General features: G+C 34.4%; 1 long non-coding RNA gene across 1 annotated transcript in view; it reads left to right on the plus strand.

Moving 5' to 3' along the window:
- Positions 1-23,299, plus strand: part of LOC105853602 — a 210,935-nt gene that overhangs the window by 127,046 nt on the left and 60,590 nt on the right. The window contains exon 3 of the long non-coding RNA XR_001145427.1: positions 12,167-12,197. This is a non-coding gene — a long non-coding RNA (uncharacterized LOC105853602). The remainder of the gene's footprint in view (positions 1-12,166; positions 12,198-23,299) is intronic.

A 23,299-nucleotide genomic window follows, 5' to 3' on the forward strand; every position in this document is an offset into this window, starting at 1 on the left:
CAGCAGACCTCTCCTGACCCGCCCGCTGCTCCCCTCAGCAGTGTACTTCCTCGATCTGCCTGTACTGCTCCCCACTCTGTCCCTGGTGTCCCACCACCCCTGCACCTCTGGCATGTACCCCAATACTGTATGCATAAATAAATAAATCTTAAAAAAAAAAAAAAAGTATTGACCAGAGAATGGGCATTGTAGTTAGAAGTAAAGAGATATTTAGGGAACTTTAAAAGTATAGGGAAGTGGATGAAAAACAAAATGGGAGCTAATTTAAAAAGTTGGAGTTAGGCAGAAGACACTAGTAGGTGTTGGTGGTGATTCGTGCTGTAAATCCTTTCCAAAGATCATCAAGTTTGAAAGTATAGGGTAGGGAAAATAATTTTCCCTCTACCTAAGTTCTTGGCTTCCTTCCCTTCTCTTCCTATTATAAAAGTTAGATCATCTGGAGAAAATTAAACAGGAGGTAATAACACACCCTCCTTCTCTACACAAGAGAGAGTCCAGGAAAATTGAGTTAACTCTAAAAAAGCTCAAGCAACCACCTAAAATACTATCTCCAGATTAAGTCAAAAGAAGATTATGGTGGGGAACAAGTTAGGAGAGATCTTTTTCTGGTACAAAGAGACACTCTTACAAATAAAGATTTCCCTAGAAATGTAAATGTCTCTTTCAAAAGGGCAAACCCTACTTGGTTTACGGAACTTCTCCCCATCTCCTGGCCTTAAAAATTAAATAAGTAAGTACCCTGCCCAAAATAACCCTTACCCATGAGAGGCTGATTTTGGAGTGGCAAATTTTCTCCTCCTCAGGTGGGAGAGGGACCACGGAAACTGTAAGATTAGTGTATGTGTAATATTAAGAAAAACAAAGTGGTGCAAAAAAGGCTAAGAAAAGCTGGCACCAGGACCCCAGAGCAGCTCCCTCTGCCACTGTCTCCACCTGTCTTGTCGGCTGTTGTATTTCTATTGCCTGGCACAGTCCCTGACAAATAGCAAGAGCTGTGAAAACGTCTTCAAATGAAATAAATGAATTTTCAGTATTAATTGAGCCAATAAAATACTTATAGATAGAAATAACTGATCAGGCTGATGTTTAGTCCTATAAGTCTACAAAGACTTGTATTGACATCGGGTTTCTACTAGTATTGAAGAATCTTCTTTCATTTGTAAATTTGCTCTTCTGTTGCTGTAATCTTATTTTTTTTTAAATATTGTGATGTTTATTTTTTTAACATATATTCATTATATCATCCTTCATTTTTGTACAACGTACAGTTTCCTCATGGAATTCCTACCACCAGCTCCCCTGTGCATCATCACCATAGTCCCTTGGGTTCTTCCCATGCCTGTCCGGGTCATTCTCCCTCCTCGTCTCCTATATTAAGAGAGTTGTCTTAGTTGTGATATCAAAAAAATCAAAAATCTGATACACATGTGTTTGTAGAGGCTCCTTAAAATATCCCAATATAGTTTTGTTTATTATGTCATATACCCATTAACAATTTGGCCCAATCATCTCTAATTTTAAGCTAAAATATTCTCCTGAAGCCCACCACCCCTCTTTATTTTAAAATTGTTAGTACCTTATGATGTTCCCATCACAAAACTTGAAGATACATCCTACTTCCTAGGTTCTAGATCTATTTTGTGTATAAATGTTTCATTTCAAATTTTTGAGATAATGTAAGCAGCATGCTGATTTTTTCACTATTTCCTAGGGTTGTAGAAACACATCAGTAGACGTATTAATGGCTTGTCATCATTGCTGGTGTTCAAATGATTAGATGATTAGATAAGCGTTTTTTACTTTGTGATTCCTTCCTGTATTTTGGAGTGTGGATGGTCTCCAGAATATTGTTTATATAAAGAGCTGATGTTTATATGTACATTCTGTGTGGCTAGTGGGAAAAGTCACTGAGTCTTCTATCATCCTCGCAAATAGGTCTATCACCTTTCTCAAAAAGGTTATGAAGCCAACTCTATAAATGCAAATATGTTTTCTCTAAGGTTTTATAAATGCACAAAATTTTGCCTTAGAAACGTGACTTTTCTCATGTTTTTTGAGGACACTATCTCTTTAAGACCAAGCAAAACAAGATAATTTTGTACCACCACAGCAAACTTTACATTTGGAGGGGCCATTTACTGTATTGCTTGGGTAATACAAAGAAACACTCATCCCTTTGGTTTTTAATTAGTATTATATTCCAGCACAGTCAGAGAAGAATGATCTTTAACCAGATGTTTTCAGACAAATGACTTGCATCAGCTTATCCACATTCCCCATGAGGCCATAACCAGGAGAATGCCATTAGTAATTACCTGTCAGGTCCACTTAGGGCAGTCTTAAATAATTAGCACATTATCGCTTTTGCAGAGTTTAGTGTCTGGATAACCATATTAGTACTCCCAGTCTGTTCTTTTTCTCTCAATTCTCTAGACCACTTTTTTTTCCTTATACATAAAGCTCGCACCCTGCTACTATCCTTTTTAGAAAAGGCTTTCAGAACCCTTCAGAAAGCTGCATGGCTGTCTATTAACCACAGAGCTCTTCTCTGCTGTCTGCATTGCAAAGTGAGTTTGAGCACTGAGTCTCCAAGAGAACAAAGAGCACTTTTGCTTCTTCCACAATTCTGGGGTATTCAACCTTGAACCCTGTGGTGATGAAGTAGTGAGATTTAGGCATATTACCCATAATATAGTGTAAATACATGCTAATATTATTTCCAAATCATCGTATACTAGTAGGCTTTCAGCTGTTTGAAGTATTTCTTTTACAAACAAAAATTACCTGTTAGCACTTAGGATCTGAAAACCTGCAGTCTCTATTGCTTGATTTCAGGGAGTTTATTAGAAGCTAGTGTTTACTGTAAAGGTTCTGCAAAGTAATACAGCTACAGCAGGTCTCATTTTGCCAGGACATTCTATTACTTATTAAGATAAATATCAGAGTTGTTTGAATTCCTTATTGCAATTAAAATATGTAGATGTGAAAACTAAAATCAGTAATTTGGTAATGGTACACATATCAATGATTTTTCAAATCATTTAATCTTTGATTAATTGCCAGAGCTTTTAGATACGAACTTGTTGGTTTTTTGTTTGTTTGTTTTTAGTTTAAGGAATAAAAGTAAAACAAAGAGAACAAAAATAATACCTTGTGCCTGGGATATGGGGAAATTTGCCCTACTCACTGGGTTCGTCTTGGGCAGGTTGAGTAAACAAATAGGATTGGACAGGTTAGCAGGAAACAAAAAAGACTTAGGTAGTTATGTATAGGGAATCTATGTAGCCAATAGAGTCCCAAAGGCAATGAGGGGAAATGGTGGCATTTACCCTGAGTTAATAAATGGAATGGGCTTAGGGTTTCAAGATAAGGGGAGGGGAAACACAGAATGAGAAGGGAATGACTCCTATGACAAAGACCAGTTGTTTACCCTGCCTTATACATAGGTTTTCCTAACAGAAAGTTTAATAATCATAAGTATGGATATTATCCCCAAATTTTCATTCTTCCAAATAGATATGGCAGCAGTAAAAGTTTCCCATGAGTCTGCAGGGTAGAAATTAACCTCTCTGAATGCTAAAGTGTCTTGAAAAGACCTACTCTGACCTCCTTGAAGAGGATTGTTTTGAGCACCTCAAATGGAAATGGAAGTTTATTATGGGATGGTGTGTGTGTGTGTGTGTGTGTGTGTGTAGTTATTACTATCCCAGAATGTATTTTCATTAAATTTTATCTTTTGTATTCTTAACAAATGGTATAATATTAAATAATAGTTCTGCTTTTTTTTAATAAACTGTATTATAGAACAGTTTTAGACCTCAGAAAAGTTTAGAAGAGTTACTATAAACTCTATATCATTTCCCCAATTACTAATGTTCTCCAATACCATGGTAGATGAATTACAACACTGCTTCTAGAATTCACCTGCTTCTTGACATACTCTAGAAGGGAGTACTACCTATTTCTATGAGTCAAACCAAAGCTAACCATGGACTTAAACTCTCCAAACTGAGAAAGCCAGGTTGAACCACTCCCTGGTATAGAGGTTGACAAGAATTTCCTAGAGTTTAGAGGAGACGTGGGAGAGTTTTACATTCCCTGAACACTTAGCCCTCTAAGCGATCTGGGGTTGCCTCTTCCAAATGTGTTGAACTCCAACAGGGCCTTGATGTGAACAATCAGATTTCCTCTAATAAACAGTCACAGTACTGCATAATACCATACATGTTATCATTTCATATAATTGGGAGAGCGTCAGGCATTAGTCTTTGCCTTTTCTTTCAGATAACCAAACAGCCATCCACCCTTGTATGGCTGTGATGGGCAGAGATTACAAGGGAAGAACAGAGTGGGCTGTGATGCCCAGAGTCCACCATTTCAAACAAAGTCAATAGACTGAAAGGCAATAGTTAATTTACTAAAGATAACTCCTGTGCAGCCTGGTCTCTGTGAAAAATGTTTGGCCTTACACATCTTTCACAGGCGAATAATTTTGGAACTCAGATTTCTCAATAGACATCAGCAAAAGACAAGTACTAGAGGCAGTGAATCCTAATAGAACGCTGATGTGGGAGATCGGGGCTGGAAACTGTTTGTCCATGTTATAGCACAGCTCAACTAAAAGATCTGGGCTTCAAGTGCTACCCCACAAATGCTGCTAAAGTAGGGACAGGATGGAAGCCAAACTTCCTCCACCCTGCAACTTTGAATGTGAAGATTCCAGCCAACAGAGAGGCTAACAAGTCAAGGGGTTCGTAAAACCCCATGACCTAAGGCCTAATGCCCTTCGCCTGAATTCTGACATCAAATCCTGATAGATTCTGAAAAATTCTAATTTTATTGCATTAGAGTCATAAATCGGGGTCTTATAGCCAATGTCCTTTAGATTTTTTTTTTTTAAGGCAAAGTATGGAGGAGGAAAATCACACACCTATTGCTTCTGTTTTGATAGGTTCCTCTGTTGTTAGGTCATTTACTCATAGTTGCTTAAAAATTTGGTCGTGTAGGATTTTTCATTTATTTTCACATGATGGTTACATCCTGATTTCCTTATACTATCTTTAGCAGAGGTTAATTTTAATGTCCTATAGGTTATTGAAATGAATTGACTAGCTATATCTGTTTTCCCAACATGTGAAAAATATCTGAAAAAGATGGAAATTATGATCTGGATATTTTTGTCAAAACTCTGAAAATATTATCTAGGCCTCATGGCATTTTTTATTATTTTCATTTATACATTGGTTTTAATATATTCAGAGTTTGTAAAACAATTTGTTTCTGCTATACTAAGTATTCCATCTGTTTTAAAAATTAGCACCATATATTGCTTCAAAATGTGTTTTATGATCGTTTAAGAACTCTTATCTAAATGTTTGTACTTTCCTAATTTTGAATTTGTTTTGTTTATAGTCTTTATTAATGAGTCTTTTCAATTCTGTGCCTTTTTTATATTTTGAGTTAACAATGAATTTTATTAATTACTTATTTTTATTTTGTCTTTCATTAGTGTTCACTTGTACTAGTTTTGTTTCTTCTAAATTATTTTCTAGCTTATTTTGAACGTTGGGTTTCATTAATTTTGATATGACTGGACTTCTATGAATGCTTTCAAGGTTATGTTTTCCTCTAAATATTTTTTTGATAGTGCATCACATATTTTTTGGTAGCTAATACTTCTGTGGATTTTAATTCCAAATATTTCATAATTTCCATTGTATTGTCATCTTTAACGCAAGTGTTAGCCATACATGATTCATTTTTTTAGTTTTATTCTTCTTTGGTTTTGATTTTTAATTTTACTGCATTTTAGTCATAGTGTAGGGTCTTATGAACTATGTCGTTTGGAATTTTTGATTATTTGTGCCTTTGTCTTGCTTCAACTAAAATTACATTCAGAAGAACTAAAAGCTAATGCTAATCCGGTGTTCCGATTGCAGTTGCTATAGGATCCTAAGATTCCTCCTGAATATAACAATCTCCCTTAATTGCCCCCACCATTTAAGAGCAAATATGACTGTTGACTCTTCTAAAACATGGATCTCTCCTCATTCCTAATTCTATCACACTAGCCAAAATCAGAGTCAATTTTCTGGACTCATGATAACTTCATACTGATGTACAAGAATGAATGTCTTTGACTAGTCTCCCAAGTTCTGAAAAAATGTCCATAACTTGTGCATAGTCCTCTGTGTATTCTTCCTGTGGCTTCCAGTATGAGCCTCTCATTATGGCACAGGTTCTGTTTTCCCTCCTTCCCTCTTTGTGTTCATGCACACAAGTCTCCCTTCATTCTTCTTATGTAAATCCTTTGAGTCAAGAGCTACTAGTTCTTCCTGTTAGAATTTCCTTTTTTTTTTTTCTCATCATGCCTTTCACCCTTTAAAACTTTTAAACAAATTCCAAATCTACCTCCTCTGTTGAATGTTAAATTTCTTTGTGCAAAATTTCCTTCCCTGATCACAGCATCAGTTGTGTTTTTTTTTTTTTAATGTTAACTGTGACACTTGAGACTTTTCTTTCATCAGAGTCCTTGTGCTTGTAATTAACTAAAATCCATTTCCATACTGAGCCCTGTGAACCATGAAGGCAAAAAGCTTGTTCATCAAACTCAATACTCTTTGCCAACATCCATCCTGGCATATAGTAGGTGACAAAAAAGCAAATAAGAGCTAAATAAGTATTAAACAATTTTGCAATGTTGGAAGCATTTTCTAAAGTTGGATGCATTTTCTAAAGTCAGTGAAGGGGATGCAGAGGTTTGAGGATGGTGGAAATATCCAGCGGCATAGTTGACAAAATTATTAGTCATCTTGCTACAACATAAAATGCATTCTTCTATGCTATGTATATGTACTATGTATGTGCACACATTTATTTCAGGTAGGTAAAAATGTGCATCTGGGGCCCTCCCTGGTGGCACAGTTGGTGGCACGGCACTAAGAAGCTAAAACTACTTTAGTGTAAGTTTGATCCCCACCCCGGATGTGACCCAAATGGTCCAGCAGACCCCCTGACCCACCCACCACTCCCACAGTGTACTTAGTCAGTCGGCCTGTTCTGCCCCCCACTCTTGACTATGGTGAATGAAGCCTCTCACCGCCCCTGTACTCCAGTTCTGACCTAAAGAAAAATTACTTTTCTAGAAGTTTTGACATTTTGCACAATCACTAGCAATATGTTAATGAGACCCCAAAATGAACAGTGTACTTTAATTTTCAGCTGTAAGGATTTTTGCTTCCAGTGAGTAGGTAAACACAACTGTGTTCTTTAAAATTTCTGTTGAACATAAATTCATTACCAATTCCTACTTTTAAGACTTTTTAAATTCTCTACTTTTTTTTTTTTTTTTTGCTTTTGGGTGTTCATTATTTCTAATGATATTTGCGTCTTTATCTATTAAGGCTATATATATCTTTATCCTCATATACATTAAAACATTACAAATTCCTTTCTAGGTTTCTGTTAAAATGTTTCTACTATTAGTCTTTTTTAATTGCAAAATCTAATAGTTCTTGATAAGCTGTTAGGTTAGAAAGAATATTCCTAATTCAAGACTGAATATGCACCTTTCTTTTACTGTTCCAGTTATACATTGACTTTTAAGCTTAATTAAGAACAATGAAAAACAATGACAGCACTATTCAAATTAGGATTTTGAATGTCAATATAGGTCAGTAAAATAGTACTATTTTCATTGAAAATATGTTAAGAAAATACTGATGTCCGAGGTGATCCTAAGTTCTTAAATAATATCAAGAAAACGAATGTGCTATTCATGGTATAGGAAACAAAACTTCAATGTGAAGCTGATCTTTCTAAGCAGAGGAATTCTATAGGTGTTGAGGTGGATTTATTATACCCCTATCTTTGAACAACTAGCTACATTTCTTTAGCTTATCTTTTTCATTACTAAATACACTTCTCACCTTATCACTTGCTTTTAGATGGTAGGCAGTTGAGTATAAATAGGCATTTTCAGTTATTTGTTGGTAAATGTAGAAAGAAGATGCTTGGCTATTTTGAAACACAATAAAAGTCACTTTAAAATTCAAGGACTAAAATGGATAGTTCAGAAATCCTTCAGATGTCTTTGGATTAAGCTTTGTTTTTGTTCTTGAAGAACATGGAGTTTAAGTACACAAATGATAGTTTTTAAAAATTGTTAGAAGGCAATTCTAATTTATATGATGACTGGAATTTCTAGTAAAATTTCTTGCTCACCTTAAATTTTTCTTATGACCTCTTTATTAGCCAATTTTTCACAATGTTATGAATTATTGTGACTGACTTATTCAAAATAATAAATTCAGTTTATCTGGAAAAAGCAGATGCTAAGCTAGATTTAGTAATTATCACATAAAATGGAGCTATACATATGTATGACTTTATCAGGTAATACCAGGTACTGAATATTTATCCCTCAAGCCACAATGGCTTCATATTATAAATTTATGACTTCTTCATATCCACTATACAGGATGCTTCTAGCATTCTCAAATGGGCAAATACTGCCTTTTTCTTCTGAGGTTATGATGGATACTTAAAATATATGTATGCATGTGCATCTATATTTATGTATAACTTTATATGACTGTCAGTATCTAATCAGAGGATGATGGTCCTGTATGAAGGAAAAAAATTTGCTCTCAAAAACTACTTAAAATCGAAGCTATTCCTGTGAAGGATCACAGTGTCGGGAGGTTAACAAACATGCAAATTAAAAATGCTGAGTGGAAACACATAGCCCCTCCACATAAAAAGAATGTTCAGTGGTGACCTTGAGGCCTAGCATTTTAAATATTTCATGTATTTTTCTTCAAGAGGCACAACTTAGGTAAAAATTGCAGAATCTTATATAAAATTTGTGAGGGTCTCTTTATAATTACAAAGGGAAAAATAGCTTTCCTTTCTAATTGTGTTTTGAATGCAAATACAAACACTTCTGCTTTATACTTCATTCTGGAATGTACTCTGTGAAGGGGTCTGTACTTCATGTATCAAAGGGGTCCTACAAACGTTTGGCAGCAGACGATTTCCAGTGTCAAGCCATTCCTTGTACTGATTGAGTGCCTGCCTGAGTAGCTCCAGCCAGAGACTAGATGGCTGTTGCTTGTTTCTTGTCTCCTTAAAATTCTCACCTCTCCACATCCTGCTCTCATTATGTCTGCATTTCCTGTCTCACCAAGAAAGCTGGAACAAGCAGGGACCAAGCACTGAAAGTTGCCCCTGTGTGTCCTCCCACTCTGCTCTCTGTCCTGTCACCCAGAACCCAGAAGTCCTTCTACTCTTCAGGCAACTAACTCTGTTCTTAAGTTCCTGCACTGAGCTTTTCTTTTTAATCATTTCTATCAACACACTGGTATTTTTTTTTGTCAATATTCATACTCAGATTTTCATTCAAATTATTTCTGACGTGGGAGGCTAGAAAGAACCCACGAGCTCAGATCACCAACTAGGGGGCCCATAATCCCCACAGTTCTTCATTTCCTTTCCCTGTGCAGCTGAGCTATGGTTTCTTGTCCGAGGGCCCGAAAATGAAGACTCCAAAGAGACAAGCCAGTGGGGCTATGATGTACCCACTTTTTTCTGCCTGTCTCTTTTGTCATTTTGTTGCTGAATAAATCCCGTTTAGTTTTACTAGTTTATCACCAGAAAGCTTCTTGAGGGAGAAAGATTCACAGCCTCTTGGGGCGTGAGGTGTGGCATAAGAATACCACAACTGCCTATTTACCCTGACACCTTGTTCTCCTAGCTTGGTTATTTTTCATTCCCTCCAGCTTAAAGGGTGGTGGCCCAGCACTCAGTGTGGATGACTTGTCTCTTTTATCAACCTTCACTTTGCCTGATCTCATTCAGACTTAATAAAAAGCGTCCAAGCTGATGATTCTCAAATGTATTCCTTTATTCTCTATTTCTCCCCTAAGAATAAAACTCACAAATTTAAGTGCAGACTCCATATCTGCTCTGGTTCTCAAGTCTCATGGCTTCAAATGACGTCCACAACTGGTACTTCTTAAATGTATGAGTTCAGCTCGAACTCTGTCTAGGAATCTAAATGAACTACTTGAAACCCCATACCTAATAGATATCTTAAAGGTAACATGTTCACAACTGAACTCCTGAATGTTTGCTTAAACATGCTGCTCTTTGTAGTCTTCCCATGCTTTAAGATGACAATCCCAAGACTTCCAGTTGCTTAGTCCAACATTTGAAACTTCTAAAATCCTTTTTCTCATATCCCACTTCTTATCTCTTCCCTTTATCCCTATGGTGGAATACAGGAGAAAATTCCCCTATTCCTTGGTTCTTCTCAGACTGGTTGAGCAACCTAATACTTCAGAGATTAGTGGTCCTTCCAATAAATCACATCAAGCTCCGTTTTCAAATGATGGTGAGAGATCCAGGTTTTGTAGATCCAGAAACTTTTCAATTTAGATGGGTCACTTTAAGAAACAAAATGCAAAATTCAGAAAATGAAATTAGGAATAAATCATAAATGTTTTCTCTCTCTGGAAATTATAAATGAAGAATTCAGTTATAAACAGTTTTTTTTAATAATGCTGATTACCATAGCTCCTTCTCTATTATCCGAATGCAGAAAATGACAAAAGAAATCTTTTATAATTAGGATAAGTTATCTCTACAGTTTAGGATATTTTTGGTGAACATTGTTTCTTTTTTAAATCAGAGTATTTTTTTTCTCCCATTTTCTTGTGACAACTATCCAAGCATACTTCAATAATTAGGATTTTTGTTTTCATCCTGGAGCACTAAAAATTTATAAGATGCAATTTAAACATAAGTCCTTATCCGACTCACAAAATGTTATTTTTATAATACCCATAACTATAACCTGACAATAATGTAATGACTGGAAGGCAATAAGTAGAATTGAATTTATTTGAGGAATGATGAATAAATACTCTAATTTTATATTAAAGCTGGTAAAGTACATTTTTGTCAAAATGTACATTTTCAAAATAGCTCTGTTGGTTCATAAAATTTTAAATTAAAGTGCATAAACATCTCCACATTAGCACCTTCCATGAGTACTTTATATAATGTGTTTATTTCTTGGTTTAGTCATTCAAAATCCTACTTATCCATCCCCAATTCCAAGCCTACTTTTCCTGACACAATATAATCTTTTTTTTCTTCCGTTTGAACAATTATATTTACACAGTTTTGTTAAACAACTCAAATTAACTTGTGATCTATTTTGTAACTATTTAACATACTAGAGATAAGAATGGGAAGTTAAAGTTATAAGCGTCTCAAGGATTAAAAAAAAATGTTTCTTGGGACTCAGGTTTACATATTAATTCATGTTATGAGGCTGCCTGGAAATAACTCGTCATAGATGTCATAGATATTTTACATTTGAGACAGACCCAGACCCATAATGACTAGAAATGCTAGCTAGCAGGACTCTGCCTTGGAGTTCTCACAGCTTACTCCTGAAGGGAAAACAATCTACCATCGGAAGGGAAAACAATCTACCATCGGTAAAAGGACATCTGATTGATACCATTCACATGAGGTCATGTGATATTTAAAGGCAAGGGGAAAGGCTTATACTTGTTTTTATTAATGATTATATTTTCCATATTGCATTTATCACTATAAATAGTATAATACTATGTCAGTCATGCAATAGTATCTTAGTAAATGTTTACTGAATATGAATTAAGTGAATACATATTTATTGACTATGAGTTAAGTGAATACATATTAAATGAAGGAGTGAATGCAGTCAACTTCAAAATGCCATTCCTTATGTTCACCTAAGTCTGTAATGAAGGGATATAGTTTTCCAATCACTTTTTTGTTCTTTTAACAAATTTTCTTCCCATTCTCTTTCATTTTTTAACAGTTGAACTTTGCCGGCGTTGTTGAAGTATATAGTCAGAACATACTATGTTCTTTCACCCATAAGTCTGTTTTTCAGTATTCATAGTTATGTTAGTATTATTTGTTTAGTTTTAATATTTGATATTTTTCTCAAAATTATTTATTACATATTTATTATGAGATCATATTTTTCTGTTTTTCTTAAGGTGCTAACTGTTGGATTTACTTCCAGTTTAGTTTTCATTTTTGTGTTAACATTTTATATTTGAGTTCTTTTAGCTAACTTTTTATTCTTTCTTTTTTTCATTTTCAGGCTGTCATGATTTTCAGCTAACTTCAAAAACGTGAGTTATAATTTTGATATGATTTGTGGATGTACTTTCTGTCATAATTTCAAGATCCAAGAATCCTGTTTTAGCTATTTTGCTCTTCATTTAGCTTTTTTTAAAAGAAATTTTTCATATGGTTTGAGCTTGACACTACTTTGTTTTTAATTTTTATCTGAGGCTGTATTTCTAAACTTTTAGGAGTAATGAACTTGTCAGATTCACGATAGAAAAGTGAAATAATCTAAATATGTGGGGATTTCGCTTTTGTTACTTCTGTTTAGAATTTTTAAAAAAATGGTGTCTGCAACTGAGCTGTTCTCACTCTGATTCCTTCCTTGTGTTCCCACCCTTCCTTTGATTCTATTTTCCTCACATTTGTTTCTATTCCTTGTGATTTTTCCTTACTGTGTCTGCAACAAGAGATCCTTGATTGATCAGTCTCAAAATTTCATAAGGGCTGGATACCACCAGCCCTTTGAAAACCCTGGGGCATGAAGACCACTAAATTCAGTTGCTGTTTACAAAATGACTCTATGCTTGGAACAGGGACTGGTCATCACACACAGTCAGTTTGTTCTCAGAACAATGGGGCCACTCACCATGATCTGTAGGTTTTCATCCACCACACTGGGTTTAACTTAACTGTTAGTAATTTAATAGTTGCACAAAAGTTGTATGAAAATGAACATTTCTTTAATGATGAGCAAATAATTTTCTGTTTCCTTTTGCGTATAGAATCAGTTCCTCACTCTTACATGCATTACATTAAAATGTCATTCTCATTTTAAAAAAAAAGCATTTGTACTACTTGAGAAAATAATGTTTCTATCATTGCCTTTACTTTTCTACATTCTGGTTTTAGGACATTGTATCTTCAGAAACAGTTCTGTATTCAGATTACAGTAGTCCAAGAAATATTTGTGGAACACCTGTTTTATATAAGGGAATGTAAAAGATAAAGGAAACCTAATGGGGTTAGGAAACAGGAATTTAACATGGTGCAGAGGAGATAATTTAAGTAATGGGAGGCTGATAGCTTTACCCTCTCATTTCAATTTTTTTTTTTTTTTTGCTTTGAGGCAACAAAAAAAATGGAAAGGAATTTATGAAGGCAAGGTTATCTGAACAAGACCTTAGCATGTTCTTGTTGTCTTAATGGTATCTTAATTCTTCAGAAATCAAAAATGCATTTTATTTTCTTATGGAATGGAGTTTCTTTTGCTTTTTTGTGGTTTAAAATAATGTTTAAAGGCTACTTACATTTTGACTCATTTAGGATTTATAGATGTTATATTGCTACTTGTCTCTGTACTGATAACTAAAAATCAACAATATTTATTGAAAAGTAATGTTTCTTTTGCTTTATGTAGCTTTGATTTATTTACATGTAATTTTTTTAAAATTAAGCCTCATTGAAAATCATCTTTAGACAGTGTTAAAAGGTTAGTGTCTTTCAAGAGTCTGTATTAAAAGTATTATGAGCCCACTTATTCAAATGAATTTCACTAGCACATTCTGAAGCTCTCTAAAATTCTTCAGGGAATTTTTCTAAAAATATAGTCACATGATTTTATTTAAGTAAAACTAAGCAATTAATTTAATGCTCTTATTACATGTCTTTTATCATTAAAAAAGGAAATATTTATTTAATTTTCTACAGTGTCTGACATAGAAATGCAGTGAGCGTTTATGAACTTAATTTATCCCATAGATTTTAAACTATTCTAATAATTTTCTGATTGAGATTCAGGAATTTTAAAGTTCATTAAATAAATGTTATGGAGTTTTAAAAATATGAGCACATGCTATCCATGGGTTCTTGTTGACAATTCATGAGTTTTGCTGCTCTTGGGTTCAGTAGAATCCCTGCTGGTTATCGAGTCTGCCTCCACCTCTGACTTATATATGTCTAGATTTTCAGTAATTTGTCCCTATACGTTTAAAAACTGACCATTGAATGGGACCATTGTGTACTTCTGCCTCCTGATATATAACACATAGTCACTATGTAGACTCATGGACAAGCAGGTAGGCTCCAGGCATGGAGGATGAAGATTACGGGGTCTATCACATATTGAAAGCTTACGTTACAAAGTGTGGAAACAGTTAGCGGGAGAGCCTAGAAGATAAATAGCTTGCAGTGTCACACAAAAAGTTGAATTTCCAAGGGTGGTTGAGGTAAGTGTGAATATGAATATATACCCTACTTCAGTAAGGTCAGAAGGCGAGAAAGGGCGTGTCCATACCCAAATTGGCAGACCACAGGCGCCGCGTGCCTTTCATGAGTCAGGGACTGTTTCCTCCTCACTGCAGTACTGAGCAGAGAGGCTCTGGAGGTTATAGAGGGGTGTTAACCCTGAACTCATGAAAGTGAACATGGGTCTCACCGCAGATACACTTCCAATGTGCCTTCTCATCTGTACTTTGTTTCTGAGTAAACCCATTTTATCATTGGACTGCTTTTGTTTGAGATTGACATGAACATGGCCACTTACGAGTGTGAAGGTAGAAACAGTCATAACAAAGCGCTAACTCAATGGATTTATGACACTTGTAAAAAACTAGTGAATAGTATTTTAAACAGAAAAAAAAATATTGCATTAAAGTTTACTCTAACGTACTAATACTTTTGTTTCTGCTGTCAGAAGCAGAAAGAATAAGTTTGAATAGGTATGATTGAGTATACTGCTTAAATGAGTGTAGCTGATAATTTATTTAAATGTTCCATGGCTTTCTCTTTATATTAAAAAGTCACCTAGATACATAAGCAATTTAAGTATGTCAGCTCAAGCAGCATTCATATTTCTATCTTAAAAGAATAATTTAGAGCATGTTTTTATAAAATCACCTCTATTGTTTGGAAAAGCAGCATGTCAATGTGAGTTTATAATATTGAAAGTATAGAATATTTTTAGTGGATTAGGTAGTCAAATATTGCCTAACACAAAAGCTTTCAGACTATTTACTTAACAATCATCATATATCAGAAAATAATCAGAATCAAAATTATCAGAACAATATACTGAACTCAAACACCAGAAAATCCCAGGGTGTGTAGAATAGAAGTTGAGAACAATTAATAGGTATTTGTTACTTTCAACAAAATGTGACTGTTTTCTTCATTTGGGAAGAGTGTTACAACATACTTGAAACTTAGCCAAGTAGGGTCTGAGGTCTCCAAATGTCATATAAATATGAGAGGGAAGATCCTTCTGAGGGGAGCTGTCAGAGGCTTTTTTAGAAAGCTAGGGAATGAGGAAAGGCTGAAAAGTTTGGAAGGGTTTTTATAGGCAAATAAGGAACAATTTAGGAAGAAGGAACAGCCTGAGTGTAAACAGAAGGTGAGAATGTTATAAGAGCGGAGCGAGAAAGCTGATGTTACTAAAACAGGCATTCTAGGAAATGATTGTGTAAGTAAAGGGGAATGTGTGTGTGTGTGTGTGTGTGTGTCTGTGAGAGACTGAGACAGTCAGAGGGAGGACTTCATGTCACTTGTGCTGTGGAGTGTGTGTGCAAAAGCACTCTGAGCTACACGAGGAAAGTATCAAGCTCTCCTATTTATTTAATTGAATAGACTCTGGTTATTGAGTTTTACTACTGCTTAACATAATTTTAACCCAAGGCACCTTTTGTGCTTTCTCTGTCTGATCTAATACATCCATGAGAAGACTGGGGGTCTCCCCAGGGAATAGTGAGAGCACTGTGAGGAGGAATCCTCAGTGGCATCAGGATTCATTAGTTTAATCTGGTTGTGGCATCATTTAATAAATATACAGATGGTTAAAATGAATGCATGGATTTTGCTAGTTTATCTGGTTTTGAGTAAAGTTTGGGAAAAGGTAAGTTGATCAGTATGTTGTAATTAAAAAAAAAAAGTAACCGGAATTTAAGGCAAAGAAGAAGAAAATGACAGAGCTGTACTTTCACACCAGGAGGGACTCTTCATAGATGCCCATGAAATTCATTAATCACGATTAATTTATATTGAAAGACAGTGTAAAATATAAAGATGTGTCATCTAAAAGAGTATTAGAAATATATTACTTTGTCAGCCATTAGCAGTTAAACTTGTCCTTTTTCTTGTGCAAGAAGAGATTAGTTAAAGCTACTATGAAGTCATCATAACTAGCATAACATGAAGCAAGCAAAGTCTAAAGAAAAACTTGTGATATTTTTCAGTGACCTTTTAAAGATATGCTATATTTAATCTAGTATTTTATAAAGTTTCATAAAAGTGAATAGCAATAGCTAGGATCTTATATAGTATCTGCAAAAAAAAAAAAAATTGAAAAAAATGTATCCTTGTAGGGGTGGAAAAAAATGCCTTAAGTGATAAGCAGCAAACAAATTAAATGTATTGTCAGATCATTTTACTAGAAGACTAAAAAATCCAGAAATTTGCCAAGTAAGGATGACTTAATTTATCGTTTTTCAGCTTAATGTCTGAGAGCCAGGTGCATTTAGTAGAAACCACGCTTCAAACTTTTACTTTTGGTCTTTTACTGGGCTGGTGGTGTGTGATTCTGTACTTTCTTGTACTGCTAGGCGGTGACTGGAGCCACAATCAGCCACTTGGTCAACGGGGTAAACAACTGATGTCCACAGCATACTGTGTTGTCTGCACTTTACATTCCATCACATCAACAACTGATGACTAATTAAGCATATTTAAGGTATGAGAGCTGAGGCTTTATTGTTCAGTAGGTTAGGTGTTTTAAATGCATTCTGACTTAGAATATTTTTAATTGACAATGAGTTTATTGGAATATAACCCTAACAACACCAACAAAGATCTGGAGAGTTGATTTGGGGAAAAAATTCAGAAAATTGATACAAAGTGGGAAGTGTTTATATAAACTGAATGGGAGTATATATTTTTTAAATATATCTTACAATAATTTTTGTATTCTGTTTTAATAGGAAAATGGGCTATTATCTCATGAGTCACTGGGAAAATTATTTTTAGTGATAAATTGCTTCATTTGTTAAAATAATATTTTGAAATAGAACAGTGTTATAACCCCTTATGCAACTTAGCATTTGGGTGACATAGAGTAGGAGGTAAGAACACATTTACATTTACATTCGTGCCACATTTTAAGTCAACATTCTGATCATTTCACAGCTAAACTAATGTGGTAAAATAGATCACAAAGTGTCATATATACATATTTTTATAGTACCCGAGCCTATAAAATATAGTACAGCTAAAAAATAATTTGCAATATTGTAAATTTTGGCAATGGAAGTATTTTTATCACACAAAAATCTGTCATTGATTTTCAGTAAAATACTGATTGGAATTATTAAATTTCAAGCTTAGTTAGACATTTTTAAATGGCAGACACGTTCCAAGCTTGATTTTCCACAGTGAAAAGCTACTGTTTGTGTAGCATCTTGAATAATCTTTCAAGAAAAATTATTTTATGGATAATGGGAAAAATAATTCTAAATTTTATGTGGAGAGAAAGATGACCCAGAATACCCAACACAATGATGAACAAACTTCAAAACATGTCACTATCAAACTTCAAGACTCCCTATAAAGCTACTGTAATCAAAGCAGTTTGATACTGATGAAAGAATAGGCAAATAAGTCACTGGGACAGAACAGAAGCCACAAAATAGACCCACACAAATATACTCAACTGATCTTTGACAAAGGTGCAAGGCAATACCATGGAACATAGTTTCTTCAACAAATTGTACAGGAATAAACTAAACATCAGCTTACAAAAAACAAAAACAAAAAAACATAGACTGCCAACTTGTCTGATACTCAGATTGAAATCACAGAGGGAATCTAAGGTTATTTGATAGCTATTTAAATTTTAGCTTCTGATACACTGACCAGAAACAGAAGAGGAATTTTTTTAAGATGTATTTATGCATAGAACACTGGGGTGTAGGCCAGAGGTGTGGGGTTGAGAGGATTCACTAGAGACAAGTGGGGAACAGAACAGGTAGACTGACTGAAATACACTGCTGAGGGGAGTAGCGGGTGATACAGGAGAGGTCTGCAGCACCATGTGAGTTAGCTCCTGGCTGGGGATCAAACTCAGGTCACAGCATTGACAGTGTGATAGAACTAAGACGGAACCCCCCAGGTCATCAGGGAGGCCCAGAGAGAAATGAAATCTGAGGCCCATACTAACACTTGGTAAATAATCATGTCGGTGACCTGATCAAGTGGTTTGAGTTATGACCAAAATGGGTCATTGAATATTGACCCTCGGACATAGTGACTTTTCTATAGGTGAATGACTTTTTATAGAATAGACAGGGGTGTTCTTACTCAATCCTTATGAAATACAGACAGATCAATTGGAGTATTAGCAGACAAGTGTGCAGCTTAACACACATCAGCGGCCGGTGTGGCTCACTTTCAAGGTGACAACACAATATGGCCTGGTTCTGCAGCAGTTGGACAAACACATCAAGGGTACGTGAAGAGCAGATGGAGATCAATTAAATTCTCAAAAAAGAAGCAAATTTACCAGTAACATTTTTAAAAGTGCGCTATTCAGCCATATCTTCAAAATAACTAATTTCAACATGGGTTAAAGTGCATCCAAAGATAAAACTATAGCCTCAAAATGCTAGTAACGTCTGTAGGAAGTCTGTGACAGATGCAAAAGAGGAAGCAGGAGGGTCTCTTATTTGGTTTCATTCATGCAGTTTTCACTGATTTTTTTCCCTTGCCCTAATTTGCTTCATTTTGTGAAAATTGCTGAAAGGATTTTAGTGTTGAGATGGGATTATGCTAAAAATGATCAAATACGCTATCACTGATATATATATATATTTATACATATTCAACCTATAAATATTTAATCACCTTATACAGTGCATTATGCCCTAGCCTATTCCTCTTTGTAATGTCTTAAAATTTTTAACAAAGCTGCTGCCTCAGTTTTTTGGGTAATTGCCAGACAACTCCTTGGTTGGCTATTTGAAGGCTCTGAGATAAATGCTAAGCTGTGAATGCGGTTAAGTGGTAATTTGAGTTGATATTACCAGCTGGGGTTTTGCAATTGAGGTTGTTCTGTTCATCTTCTCTATGAAATAGTATAATTGAATTGATTCTTTCAGAGCTTATCTGGAGAGTTTCAAGTGTCTTTCTTTCCACTGTAAGATGGTAATAAGATGTTGTCATAGTCAACCTTGTTTCTTAGGGCAGACCTTAATGAGTTAATGTCCTTATTCAATGTACATCCCGCCATTACATTCTGATCAATTTTTTCCCTCTCCACTTTAACACATGACAGCTTTTGTAATCAGTTGTATAGGGAATGATTCTCTTCAATGGGCTAAAGGCTACCAAGGTTTGATAATATTTGGCGGCCAAGGTTGGGGCATTGGCTTGATTTTTGTTTAGATTTCCTAAACTCATTTCAGGCACATTGAAATAAAAATGCCATCAAAAGGATTCAACCCCAAGAGGACATACAAAAGCATCCTCAGATAGGACAATTCTTTTCTGCTCTCAGGAATCTTATCTCTCTCTGCCCTGACAAAGGGAGCTTAATGAACAACAAAATGATAACCCTAGGATCTTGGAAAGCTTTGTTTTTAGATAATGGATATCTAATCAGAGTAGAAACCTTAATAAGAAAAATGAAGTGAGGACTCATAGTTGAATGTACATGTTTTCTTTGCCAAATTTGTGTTTGTTTTTAAAAATTCAATAAATATATCAGTTACTTTATATTACATCAGCCTTCTTCTCATACCCATTTTGGGAGGTATATGCATATTGTGTTGTATCAGCTTACTTCTTACAAACCTGTTCTTTTGAGGCCAGTAATGCCGCTTCAATCAAATATTGGTATTATTTTCTATGTCCCAACAAGGCCAGGTGAAAGCAAGTTTGTAATTGTCACACAAATAAAAAGTTTAAATATAAAATATAATTACTATGTAATTTATACACATATATGCAAGTGTTCAGCTATATGTTTAGTTGTATATAAGGTATAGTTGTACTTAATATATCGCTGCACTTACTGTGGCTTGTGACTATGTATTCTATATGACAGAATCTTCTTAAACACCTAGAGAACACATGTAAATTATATATAGGCAGGAAATGTTCTTTGAAAGAACAGATGAAAAAGTGTTAGTGCTTTTGTTTTTCTTAATATTTTAGTATTCCAATCAATCTAAACCAAACACACACACACATATAGTTATAGAAAAGACACAGGGGTGTGTGCGTATGTATAAATGTGTGTGTGTACACTTAACTCAGTAATTACAGGTGTGCTTTGTGAACCCTACTTCCTGTGAACTCACATGATTCCAAAATAGTCTGTATTTTTTCCTCCTTTATAAAAATGTTCCCTTGTTTGAGTCTCTCTGACCTGAAAATGCTCATTTTCTTTTCCAATTGTTACTGTCTCTGCTGCTATAATGTGTCAGCTAAATTTGCAAGTAAGGAAGAAAGGAGGTGACCAGGAGAGAGTGTGATTCCCTCCACATTCCTCTTGAAGTGTGCACCTCTGTTATAATCACAGTAAATGGTTAAAACAGTAATTAACAAGCTTATAAATGTCAGTGCGTGACACCTACTATTTGATGTAGCTTTCCAGAAGCTGAACTACTAGATGATCTTCCACTCTTTAAGATCAGTGAATAGCAAGCACTATATAAAAACTCCATTTTGTTTTTTTCCTAATGGAATGTAACTTTAGGTTTTATTTTTTCTAAGAAATCCAATTCTTGGTAGCATTTTACATTTTTACATGTAAAATACTGTATTTTAATATAAGCTTGAGAAATGCTGGGAAATTATGGGAAGACATCTTTATATGCTCTTTACAGTAGGTATGGTTTGATTTAACTTCATTTCCAGTAGCATAATACACACATACGCTCTCTCACTCCTGTCGTTCTCCACCCTTCCTCCTTCTCGCTTTCCTCATCCCCTCCCAGTGAAAATGATTGAATAGAAAGAAATATATTTTACTAGTTTATAAATGAAATATTTTTGCTCCTAAAGTTTTTGAAATTTTCCCACAAATATATGAGTGGTAAGTCTTTCTCTAAGAATAAAAGCAGTAAACCTGGTATTTCATTTAATTATTATTTAAGTTTTGATTCTTTAAGTTCTCAAAAGATAAATGTCCTGTGGGGAGAAACTGTAAAACAGCAACTATTTCCCCATCCAAATTCAATTACATTCTTGAAAAGTGACTTTGATTCTAATACTTAACATTCAAAAATATCCCCATTTGTTGTATAAATGAAAAATGACACCTCAATTTTTTTTCTCATTTATATGGCATAGTAATGATGATATCTATATATCATATATTGATTCATATTTGAATATTTTACTTTAATCACTGAGAAGGAAATTGTACCAGGATAAATATTTGAAAAATATGGGTTACTTGTTTTGAGGGGAAGTTGTCACAGAATTTTCCACCCACTGATACGGACATAATGAAACTAATTTTTTTTTTATTCTTAGGATTCTTATTCATAGGTTATTTATTCTTAGGAATATTTTTATTCTTAGGAATAAATGAGATCATATATGTAAAACTTAGCACAGGAATTGACACATGGTAAGCATTTAACACAAATTACCATTTTGTTTCATAACAAACTGAGGCTGTCCTTCCTGTGTTCTCTGCCAGTCAACAGATGGAAGCAATATTGAAAATCCAGGAATGTTGTCATAGTGACCATAAAACCAATGATCATTATATTTATAGATGCTATTAAGTTCCCCAAGACCTCATTTTCTGGTCTGTATAAGCTATTAGCATATGGAAGCAACTGGAAGGTTGTGGTAATCCAAATAATTGAACATACTAGAAAACAAATATAAATCTCAAAAATGTGTAACAAGTGCTTTGTAATGATGGAAATGGTTTATATTACATCATTACTGTAAAAGGAATTTGGTTATATTATCTTCAGTCATCTGCAATAACTTTAACTATGCTAGCTAGCCACATTGTCCAGAGAGTTTGTTAAGAGGACTCTTGGCTCTCTAACTTGGTATTTACAGCCTTAAAAGAAGTTGGGGTATATATTAAATGAGCATATTAATGTTGTATGCTTGTTAAATACTGAAGTATTTTAAATACTCTTTGAAACATAATGCATATTTGATTTGAAAAGTGGTAACAAAGAGATACCAACATGTCCTGTATAACTGTCCATGAAGTGGTAATGATATAACATAAATTACTATACCTCAGTTTCTTCAAGGGAATACTTTAGATTCTTTCTCAATTGGAATTTTCTAAAATTGTTAATATGACAAAAAAAAACAGGAATTTTTCGTCTTCATTTTGTATTTAAGGAATTATAGGTTTTTTTAATCCAGAATACAGAGGTATTTAGAGGGTGAAGATATGTTCGGCAGACTAAATGAAAGTGGTGCTAAAATCAGTTATGTTTAAAATTTGAACTTTTCTATTTTGCAAAAATTTAATCATAAGCCATAAAAGTATTTTAAAATTTGGCTTTATTTTAACTCTAAAAATGCCAATTAGAAGATCATTTTCTCAATTCCTGGGAGAACTAAGCTATCCTATTAATCATACATTGTGAGAGAAAATTTAGTCAATTTCATCCTTATGTTGTTGTATATTGGAATTGACTAGAGTACCTATTTAATCTTTTACCTAAGGTAAAAAAAAAAATATTACTTTGTGATTATTTCCCAAGTGTTTTAAATATACATTTGATCCAATTGAAATTTTAGTTTCTTTTTGTACATATTTTTCAAAGATGTCAAGATTTCAAATGTGGAGCTAGATATCCATCATTAAACAAATCATGTATGATGAACTTGGTATTATGCTTGAGATACTGTATGTTTATTTTATGTTTGAGACACAGACCACAGCATTTTATTTCTTTAGATATATGCATAACAAGAATTCAGTACAATATTTAGGAGAAAAATATTGCCACTCAGCAGTAATATATTTTGCCTTGGAATCAGAGATGCCTGGTGATTTAACACTAGCTCAACTTTCTTACGAAACAAAATTAAGGAATCTACAGAACAGACTAATTTGAAATGAAAAGCCATTTGCATTTCTCTGAATTTTATGCTGTAACCAAGTATGCTGACTCTACTTTTGGAGAACGTT

The sequence above is a fragment of the Condylura cristata genome, unplaced genomic scaffold, assembly GCF_000260355.1.
Source record: "Condylura cristata isolate star-nosed mole 26May11 unplaced genomic scaffold, ConCri1.0 scaffold00014, whole genome shotgun sequence".
Classification (NCBI taxonomy): domain Eukaryota; kingdom Metazoa; phylum Chordata; class Mammalia; order Eulipotyphla; family Talpidae; genus Condylura; species Condylura cristata.